This window comes from Oncorhynchus masou, chromosome 9, assembly GCF_036934945.1.
Source record: "Oncorhynchus masou masou isolate Uvic2021 chromosome 9, UVic_Omas_1.1, whole genome shotgun sequence".
NCBI lineage: Eukaryota > Metazoa > Chordata > Actinopteri > Salmoniformes > Salmonidae > Oncorhynchus > Oncorhynchus masou.
The window spans coordinates 51148582-51159390 of NC_088220.1; positions in this window are offsets into that span (position 1 = coordinate 51148582).

The window sequence follows — 10809 nt, forward strand, 5'->3', positions numbered from 1 at the left end:
GGTGCCCCTTTGTTGCAATAACCTCCACTCCTCTGGGAAGGCTTGCCACAAGATGTTGGAATATTGCTGCGTGGACTTGCTTCCATTCAGCCACAAGAACATTAGTGAGGTTGGGCACTGATGTTGGGCGATTAGGCCTGGCTCGCAGTCAGTGTTCCAATTCATCCCAAAGGAGTTTGATGGGTTTGAGGTAAGGGCTTTGTGCAGGCCAGTCAAGTTCTTCCACACCGATCTCGACAAACCATTTCTGTATGGATCTTGCTTTGTGCATGGGGGCATTGTTATGCTGAAACAGGAAAGGGCCCTCAAACCGTTGCCACAAAGCTGGAAACACAGAAAGAATTGTCTATAGTGTCATTGTACGCTGGAGCGTTAAGCTTCCCTTCACTGGAACTTAGGGGCCTAGCCCGAACCATGAAAACAGCCCAAGCCCATTAATCCTATTCCACCAAACTTTACAGTTGGCACTATGCATTGGGGCAGGTAGCATTCTCCTGGCATCTGCCAAACCTAGATTCAATCAGTCAGACTGCCAGATGGTAAAGAGTAATTTCTCACTCCAGATAACGCATTTCCACTCCTCCAGAGTCCAACGGAGGCAAACTTTACACCACTCCAGTCGACACTTGGCATTGCACATGGTGATCTTATGCTTGTGTGTGGCTGCTTGGCCATGGAAATCCATTTCATAAAGCCTCCAACACAGTTATTTTGCTGACGTTGCTTCCAGAGGCAGTTTGGAACTCAGTAGTGACTGTTGCAACCAAGGACAAACTATTTTTATGCGCTATGCGCTTCAGCACTCGGTGGTCCCGTTCTGTGAGCTTGTGTGGCCTACTACTTCGCGGCCGAGCCTTTGTTGCTCCTAGACGTTTCCACTTCACAATAACAGCACTTACAGTTGACCGGGGCAGCTCTTGCAGGGCAGAAATTTGACGAACTGACTTGTTTGTTTCCAATGACGGTGCCACGTTGAAACTCACTGAGCTCATCAGCGAGACAATTCTAATGCCAATGTTTATCTGTGAAGATAGAGAAAGGCTGTGTGCTCAATTTTTACACCTATCAGCAACGGGTGTGGCTGGAATACCCGAATCCACTAACTTGAAGGGGTGTCCACATGCTCTGTGGATGCACAGCTGCTCCCGGGTGGCGCAGCGGTCTAAGGCAGCGCATCTCAGCGTTAGCTGTATCACTACAGACCCTGGTTCACTTCCAGGTTTTGACAATTGGCCGTGATAGGGAGTCCCATATGGGGGCGCCCAGTGTTGTCCGGGTTATGGTTTGACAGAGGTAGGCTGTCATTGTAAATACACATTTGTTCTTTAACTGACTTGCCTCGTCAAATAAATAAATGTCTTGGTGTCAACATGCATGGTTTGTCAGCACCGGCAGCAGCACAGTGACATGAACGAGAGAAGCTGGAAGAGTTATGCCATACGACCTCTGACGTATAATTATCTACATTTGCATTGCCGAGTCAGAAAAGCAAGACCTTCATGGGTCATTGTCCAGTCATACAGAAAAAAGTTACCCCCCTCCGGGCCCCCCACCTCGCCTAACTCTGAGTGGATAGACTCAGCGGCCTCCATTTTAAGAGCATTCATCTGCAAGGCTGGCATTGACAGCCACTCCTCTGTAATTATCATTAGAGGCTTGAAGAGAGGATGCCTGGACCTCAGGCTAATGGTAGCTAACGAGGAGAAACCCTGAAGGGCTCAAGCCAATCATAGATGGATAGGTAGCCAGGTAGCTACAAATGAAACTCTCGATTGGCCCAATTTGGGTGGGGGGTGGGGTGGGGGGGTGGGTTGTATGGAGCGCATGAAGGCAATGCATAGCATCTGTTTTCATAAATCTGTCATCTAGACATCAAGTTTGTGTGTACATGCGTGAGTGATCTTAGTATCAAAAGGATCTACTTTTTCAATGAGTGTGTAAACCAGATAAATTAGGAAGGGCTCCATTCAATCCATATTGAGGAAGTTCGGTGTTGCATCGTGTCTGAAATGTAAAAACAATATCCCCGCATTATCAGCAACTGCATTCGCGGTAAACGCTGCATATGCCGTCTCAATCTAAAATTACCACATTTCAATCGCTCAATCTATAACGCTTCAGCGATACAGATTAAATAGAGCAATAAATGGATGTAATAATACCATGGTAACGGTCACACCTACTGGTAAAATTCTATAAATGATGAGTTTCGTTCCAATCCCCTCTCTTTGCATTTAGCCCACAGCCAGAGAGAGAGCAGAGAGAGAAAAAGCCTGCTTTAAAGTCAAATGAGGTGGGAAGCCTTGCCAGCCCTGGCCCTGGCCCAAGTCCTTCCTGTTGTGTCTTTGGCAGGTACCAGGCACGTCAACACATTGAGACACAAGGGGATTTAACTCTCAGCAGATGCACTAAGAAGACAATGGTGTATGTGCAAGAGAGAGAGACTACAGGGGAGAAAAGAGAGAGAACGTGGTTGAGAGTGGGTGACAGGGAGACAGTGAGAAGGAGAGAGAGGACGAGATATGGACTGGAGGAGAGAGTGGGGAGAGGGGAGCGAGCAAAAGAGAGGTGGGTGGGTGAAAGGAAAATAGTTAGATTCAGGGAGAGGAGTAAGACAGAGTAGAAGTAATAATTATTCCCTCTCTCTCTATTTATATATACAGTGGGGAGAACAAGTATTTGATAACCTGCAAAATCGGCAGAGTGTCCTACTTACAAAGCATGTAGAGGTCTGTAATTTTTATCATAGGTACACTTCAACTGTGAGAGACGGAATCTAAAACAAAAATCCAGAAAATCACATTCTATGATTTTTAAGTAATTAATTTGCATTTTATTGCATGACATAAGTATTTGATACATCAGAAAAGCAGAACTTAATATTAGGTACAGAAACCTTTGTTCGCAATTACAGAGATCATACGTTTCCTGTAGTTCTTGAACAGGTTTGCACACACTGCAGCAGGGATTCTGGCCCACTCCTCCATACAGACCTTCTCCAGATCCTTCAGGTTTCGGGGTTGTCGCTGGGCAATACTGATTTTCAGCTCCCTCCAAAGATTTTCTATTCAGGTCTGGAGACTGGCTAGGCCACTCCAGGACCTTGAGATGCTTCTTACGGAGCATCTTAAGGATATAACCCCACCCACTTTGCCAGAGCACAGCCCCCACACCACTAGAGGGATATCTTCAACCACCAACTTACCACCCTGAGACAAGGCTGAGTATAACCCACAAAGATCTCTGCCACGGCACAACCGAAGGGGGGGTGGGGCGCCAACCCAGACAGGATGATCACATCAGTGACTCAACCCACTCAGGTGACGCACCCCTCCCAGGGACGGTATGAGAGAGCCCCAGTAAGCCAGTGACTCAGCCCCTGTAATAGGGTTAGAGGCAGAGAATCCCAATCCCAATTTAACCCTGATGTCCTTACACAGCTCTCTGGTCTTGGCTATTGTGGAGAGGTTGGAGTCTGTTTGATTGAGTGTGTGGACAGGTGTCTTGTATACAGGTAACGAGATCAAACAGATGCAGTTAATACAGGCAATGAGTGGAGAACAGGAGGGCTTCTTAAAGAAAAACTAACAGGTCTGTGAGAGACGAAATTCTTACTGGTTGGTAGGTGATCAAATAATTATGTCATGCAAAAAAATGCAAATGAATTACTTAAATATCATACAATGTGATTTTATGGATTTTTGTTTTAGATTCCGTCTCTCACAGTTGAAGTGTACCTATGATTAAAAAAAAACAGACCTCTACATGCTTTGTAAGTAGGAAAACCTGCAAAATCGGCAGTGTATCAAATATTTTATGGTGGAAAATAAGTATTTGGTCACCTACAAAAGAGCAAGATTTCTGGCTCTCACAGACCTGTAACTTCTTCTTTAAGAGGCTCCTCTGTCTTCCACTCGTTACCTGTCCACAACCTCAAACAGTCCCGATCCAAACTCGATTATGGCCAAGACCAAAGAGCTGTCAAAGGACACCAGAAACAAAATTGTAGACCTGCACCAGGCTGGGAAGACTGAATCTGCAAAAGGTAAGCAGCTTGGTTTGAAGAAATCAACTGTGGGAGCAATTATTAGGAAATGGAAAACATACAAGACCACTGATAATGTCCCTCGATCTGGGGCTCCACGAAAGATCTCACCCCGTGGGGTCAAAATCATCACAAGAATGGTGAGCAAAACTCCCAGAACCACACGGGGGGACCTAGGGAATGACCTACAGAGAGCTGGGACCAAAGTAACAAAGCCTACCATCAGTAACACACTACGCCACCAGGGACTCAAATCCCGCATTGCCAGACGTCTACCCTGCTTAAGCCAGTACATGTCCAGGCCCGTCTGAAGTTTGCTAGAGAGAGCATTTGGATGATCCAGAAGAAGGTTGGGAGAATGTCATATGGTCAGATGAAACCAAAATATAACTTTTTGGTAAAAACTCAACTCGTTGTGTTTGGAGGACAAAGAATGCTGAGTTGCATCCAAAGCACACCATACCTACTGTGAAGCATGGGGGTGGAAACATCATGCTTTGGGGCTGTTTTTCTACAAAGGGACCAGGACGACTGATCCGTGTAAAGGAAAGAATGAATGTGGCCATGTATCGTGAGATTTTGAGTGAAAACCTCCTTCCATCAGCAAGGGCATTGAAGATGAAACGTGGCTGGGGCTTTCAGCATGACAATGATCCCAAACACACCGCCCGGGCAATGAAGGAGTGGCTTCGCAAGAAGCATTTCAAGGTCCTGGAGTGGCCTAGCCAGTCTCCAGATCTCAACCCCATAGAAAATCTTTGGAGGGAGTTGAAAGTCCGTGTTGCCCAGCAACAGCCCCAAAACATCACTGCTCTAGAGGAGATATGCATGGAGGAATGGGACAAAATTCAACAGTGTGTGAAAACCTTGTGAAGACTTACAGAAAACGTTTGACCTCTGTCAAGGGTATATAACAAAGTATTGAGATAAACTTTTTTATTGATCAAATACTTATTTTCCACCATCATTTGCAAATAAATTCATAAAAAATCCTACAATGTCATTTTCTGGATTTGTTTTTCTCATTTTGTCTGTCATAGTTGAAGTGTACCTATGATGAAAATTACAGGCCTCTCTCATCTTTTTAAGTGGGAGAACTTGCACAATTGGTGGCTGACTAAATACTTTTTTGCCCCACTGTATGTGTATATATATTGAAAGGAACAGGGAGAGTGGGATAAAGAGAGAACATTTAGCTGTTAGACACATTCGAAGTAGAGCGTTGGATGTGAAACAGAAGGGTGAGAAGCTGGGCAATGAGATGAAGCAGAGCGACGAGCGGTTGGCAGGGGCTGGGGGGTTGAAACGGTGGTCAGGGGATTATTCTATTGATTGATGACCCTTTCTAATCCCTGGTGTTGAGGCCATGGCATAAGAATGTGGTGCTCCAGGATGACTAAATACATCTGTTTCTCTAACTGACTGCAACCCATTGGGCCCACTGCTGCCCGTGGTGGGCTGCGTGTATATGGGTAGGAGGGGTCTGGTTGAAGGAAAATAAATGATGGATGAGGAACCCACATGAAATAATAATATAGTTTACTATAGAATTTTGTTGTGTACTGTAGAATGCTATACTGTACATAGTCCTATCCCTTGACCATGTGTAGTGCTTACTGTAGCATTTTGTATTATAGTAGAGAATTCTATACTAGACTAGGGTTGGGCAATTTATTGAATACATTTGATTAACTCAAATCATATCAAAGTTTATTTGTCACGTGTGCTGAATACAACAGGTTACAGTGAAATGCTTACTTACAGGCTCTAACCAATAGGTATTTGGTGAACAATAGGTAGGTAAAGAAATAAAACAACAATAAAAGGACAGGCTATAAAAGTAGCGAGGCTATAAAAGTAGCGAGGCTACATACAGACACCGGTTAGTCAGGCTTATTGAGGTAGAATGTATATGTAGATATGGTTAAAGTGACTGTGCATATATGATGAACAGAGAGTAACAGTAGCGTAAAAGAGGGGTTGGCGGGTGGTGGGTAGAGGGACACAATGCAGATAGCCCAGTTGGCCACTGTGCGGGAGCACTGGTTGGTCGGCCCAATTGAGGTAGTATGTACATGAATGTATAGTTAAAGTGACTATGCATATATGATAAACAGAGAGTAGCAGCAACATAAAAAGAGGGGTTGGGGGGGCACACAATGCAAATAGTCCGGGTAGCCATTTGATTACCTGTTCAGGAGTCTTATGGCATGGGGGTAAAAACTGTTGAGAAGCCTTTTTGATCTCGACTTGGCACTCCAGTACCACTTGACATGCGGTAGTAGAGAGAACAGCCACTGGGGTGGCTGGGGTCTTTGACAATTTTTAGGGCCTTCCTCTGACACCACCTGGTGTAGAATTAGAATGTATGTTTTAGTGTGCAATTCCAAATACCTGTGTCGCAAGGTATTGTTTATTTATTTTTTCATGACCGTCCACTTGTTCTCATGTCGTCGTTTTGGTCTCCTCTCCTTTGCTCCTTCTGTGCTGTGCACCTTCCAAGAGGCCAGGGAGCATGCTTTCTGCTGTGCTCATAGGGCATTTTTGGTACTGCAATTTATCTAAAGTTGAGCCCAAAAGGCAGTGGTCATTTTAAGTACTACCTAAGTCCTTTTTTGGGGTATCTGTACTTTACTTTACTATTTATATTTTTGACAACTTTTACTTTTACTCCACTACATTCCTATAATGCTCAAGAGTGACAGAATTATGGCAATATCACGCTTTGTCATCCCTACTGCCTCTGATCTGGCGGACTCAAGAAACACAAATACTGTGTTTGCAAATTATGTCTGAGTGTTGGAATGTGCCCCTTTCTGTCCGGAATTTAAAATAATACGAAAATAGTGCTGTCTGGTTTGCTTAATATAAGGAATTTGATATAGAGTGTTTATTTTTACTTTGCACTTTTACTCAAGTATGACAATTGAGTACTTTTTCACCACTGCCAAAATGACCATTTCCTTAGACGGCCCCATAGAGTAGTCCAATTTTAAAAATCAAAAAAAGACAGTTTAGCATGACAACAATCAGTTTCAATTCGCTATTTGCATTTGAGGTTTGGTCAAACAGAATTGATCATATGGACACCTAAACACATTGACACATTATTTTACTTTATACCATGGCATTGTTGAATACTCGTTTCTGATTGACTTGAAGGGCATTCTTGGGCATCGATTATAACACACAGTATATCAGCACGGTAGAATTCAATGGCTGTAGTTCATTCTTACATGTTCTATGTTTGAGCTGCTTTTGAAAACATAACTTGAATTGAAAACATTATTGGCATTGTTGAATTTGATTTCCATAATAGACCAAATCATAATGTTTTTAATCAAATCATATGGTAGTTCCAGGTTGCGAACATCATGAAATCTGGACTCGAGAACGCATTAGGACACCATATGCAGACCACTGCCGGACTAGCTAGATTACCTAATGAATAATTACTATACACCAGTTTTTCTATAAAATCATCAAAACTACTCTCTTGTTATCAAGCCTCCATTTTTCTAGGTTGTCAGCGAGATAGCTAGTTTTCCTCGTACATGGAGGAAATGCCAATTCGCTACAAAGCTATTTTCTTTTAATTTAACCAAGCAGGTCAGTTAAAAACACATTCTTATTTTCAATGACGGCCTACCCCGGCCAAACCCTCCCCTAACCCAGACGACGCTGAGCCAATAGTGCGCCACCCTATGGGACTCCCGATCACAGCTGGTTGTGATACAGCCCGCAATCAAACCAGGGGCTGTAGTAACACCTCTAGCACTGAGATACAGTGCCTTAGACAGCTGTGCCACCCTGGGAGCTAACATTGCCTTGGTTGCAGCTGACCTGTATGCTAGCCACAGCCATGTATTTGTATGTATTTTTATTGAAATGCATAGCCAACCAGCTAGCTCTAATTGCAATGGTGGATAGATTGCTAATCTATTCCATTTATTTAGCGACAATTATCCCAATCTCACAGTGTATTAACTTATCCAATCTTCACCCACCGGCACTGTGCAGGATGCATGTATTAAAAAAAAGTAGCTAGTTAATGTTAGCTAGTCCATCTGTAGACCCCAACTACCTAGCTAACTAGCTAGTTAGCTAGCTAAGTTTCAGTTATTGTTTAGTTATTTTTCAGCTATCTTGTTTGAACACCGAATGACGGCAAGCTGCCTGACATTGGGTGCGGTAGCTAGCTAGCTAGATATCCATGCCTTGCCATTGCATTGCTATCTTGCCAGCATAGATTGATGCATTCTGATGTCAGTCATGTAACGTTAGCAAGAAAAGACAACCCTTGTTTTCAATAAATAAGATGGCTTGGTAGCTACCTCAGCACAGAAATATTTCCTTACCCGATGCCGATGATGGTCCCATAGCCTGCCATACGTGAGTTAATGAGCCGGGGCTACGAGGTTATCAGAAAGTGTACTAGCTAGCTTAGCAGGTTACCTGTCTGGCATAAGCCTAGCCTACATGTCGACATGTAATCATTGCAATTTGAGGATTGTTTTCCTCTGCTAGCCATCTTGCTACCAGGTTTGGGCTAGGTGACTGCTTGCTTGTTTGCAATTAGTTAATGGTATACATAGAAAATAACAACCTCTGTTTAAAAGATTATATTATTGCTTGACTGGAATATCCTTCATCTATTTATTTTACTAGGCAAGTCAGTTAAGAACAAATTCCTATTTTCAATGACAGCCGAGGAACAGTGGGTTAACTGCCTTGATCAGGAGCAGAATGACAGATTTTTACCTTGTCAGCTTGGGGATTTGATTTTGAGGTTAACATAAACTCACCCCATTCCGTACAAATGTAGCGACTGTGTTGACTTCAAATCGGGGGTGTGAACTAGGTTTTTATTCAAGCGTTGATCGACATGGTAATGGCTCTATAGTATTGGAGAAAAGTTGAAAAAACGACCCTCCGTTACATCTAGACATGTCATGCCATAACGTACAGCACGCATAAAGCAACTATTTCTGTCTTTCAATCTCTCTCCACCAGGTGTAGCACTTCTCTCATCCTTTAAAAACAAGAAATGGACAGTGACGGGGGTAAGGGGGGTTACCTAGTCATTTTTTTCTTCATCATTGCATGCGATCATCATTCTCAAAGCCTCTGTTTACTTCTAAGATCACTTTAGCACCGCCTTAAAAACCCGATTCAAATTCGACACAAACCTTCAAATAGGTATGTAATGACACATTATATAAACTCTTTATAGTGTTTTATTTACATTTTAGAGGCGATAAGTTGGACAGATCGAGTGAAAAAAAGCAATTTTCCCACACAGCATCTCTCCTTCTCACCATCACGCATTGGTTTCGCTTCCCCACCCGCCATTTTTAAAAAGACCCGACGGGGCTCATTGCCTGCTTGAATTATGCAGAAATGGGCAGTGTTTAGGTCATGTAATTGATTCTGTTGGAAAGGGGAGAAATTGTGCTTTACAATGATATTGACATTACAGTTGATCTGGAAGTATTACATTTTTGGGGCGCTAAAATAAGGGCAATTGTACGGACCATGTACGATGTACGAGTTTACGTTACTAGTCCAACACTCTAACCACAAGGCTACCTGCTGCCACAAGGCTACCTGCTGTTCATCGATGAGTGAGTAATTAGGTACGGGCTATCAATGCTAATTGCTTATTATAAACAAACATGGCACACTAACCTCACATAGTCAGCTATTGGAAGTAGTGGTTCACTACCATCATCTGCTGGATAATTTTGAGATTACACCATAAAATAGCACTGCGACATTGACAATGGTTCATGTTATTGGAAAGTCGATTTTGCCAGCTCCTTACCGTGCTGTCAACTACATTATGTGATTACTGATTTGTAAATACAGAGCACAACCACGCAGAGAACCATGCCCAGAACGCAACTTTCTCCACCCGGAACTAAATTTGCTTGCTAATGTTGCATCATGTGGATCTCTCCTATAGCAAGCTCGGACTGGTTTGGTTAGCTAAACTAGCAAGTCTGTTTTTTGGTTACCAAGGCAACTACTGTAGCTTTCTAGTAAACTCTCTAGCTACTTCAGTGGATGTTGAAGAAGTTTCAGAGGTTTTGGAACACTTGTTGAACAATGTTGCGGCAAATGTTTTCAATTATAGCCATGCTATAAAAGGCATAATCAACTTGGGGTTCTATGCGTTCTCTGGAAAATAATGCAACTCAGTGGAAGGTGAGGTCCACTCTGCTTGCACATCGTGTAATACACCTTCCATATCGTTCATTATTTTCAATAGAACGCATAGCCCATCATTGATTATCCCTTAATGTACATAATAGAGGATACTAAGCCCTTCGAACAATGCCTTTTTTATGTCTCAACTCTCCAAATATACAGAGAGCCGGCCCTACTAAAATGGGAGTGTCAATTAACATTGTTTCTGGAAAATTAATGCTCAGTTTCTGTCACACCCGAAATTGCGGTTTAGCCACAGAATTGTATGTGCTAGGTGTCTAGATTGTGTTTTATAAATGTGCAATGAGCATTAAAATACTAATTTATATAAGGAATTGGCAACTTGTTCCCATTCTGAGAAATAAGCATCTTCCTATCCAGGTAGGCCACTTGATTACAAAATCTTAACAAAGTGGAAAGGCTGGCATGCTGTTCAACTGTTCTACCTTGTTAGCTAGAAAACAGATCCCAAGTTGGCTAAACTTGAAATAAAAAGGATAGCTGGCTATTCACTAGCATGTGGACTTGTTATTGAGAGATTGTTTATGAGATTC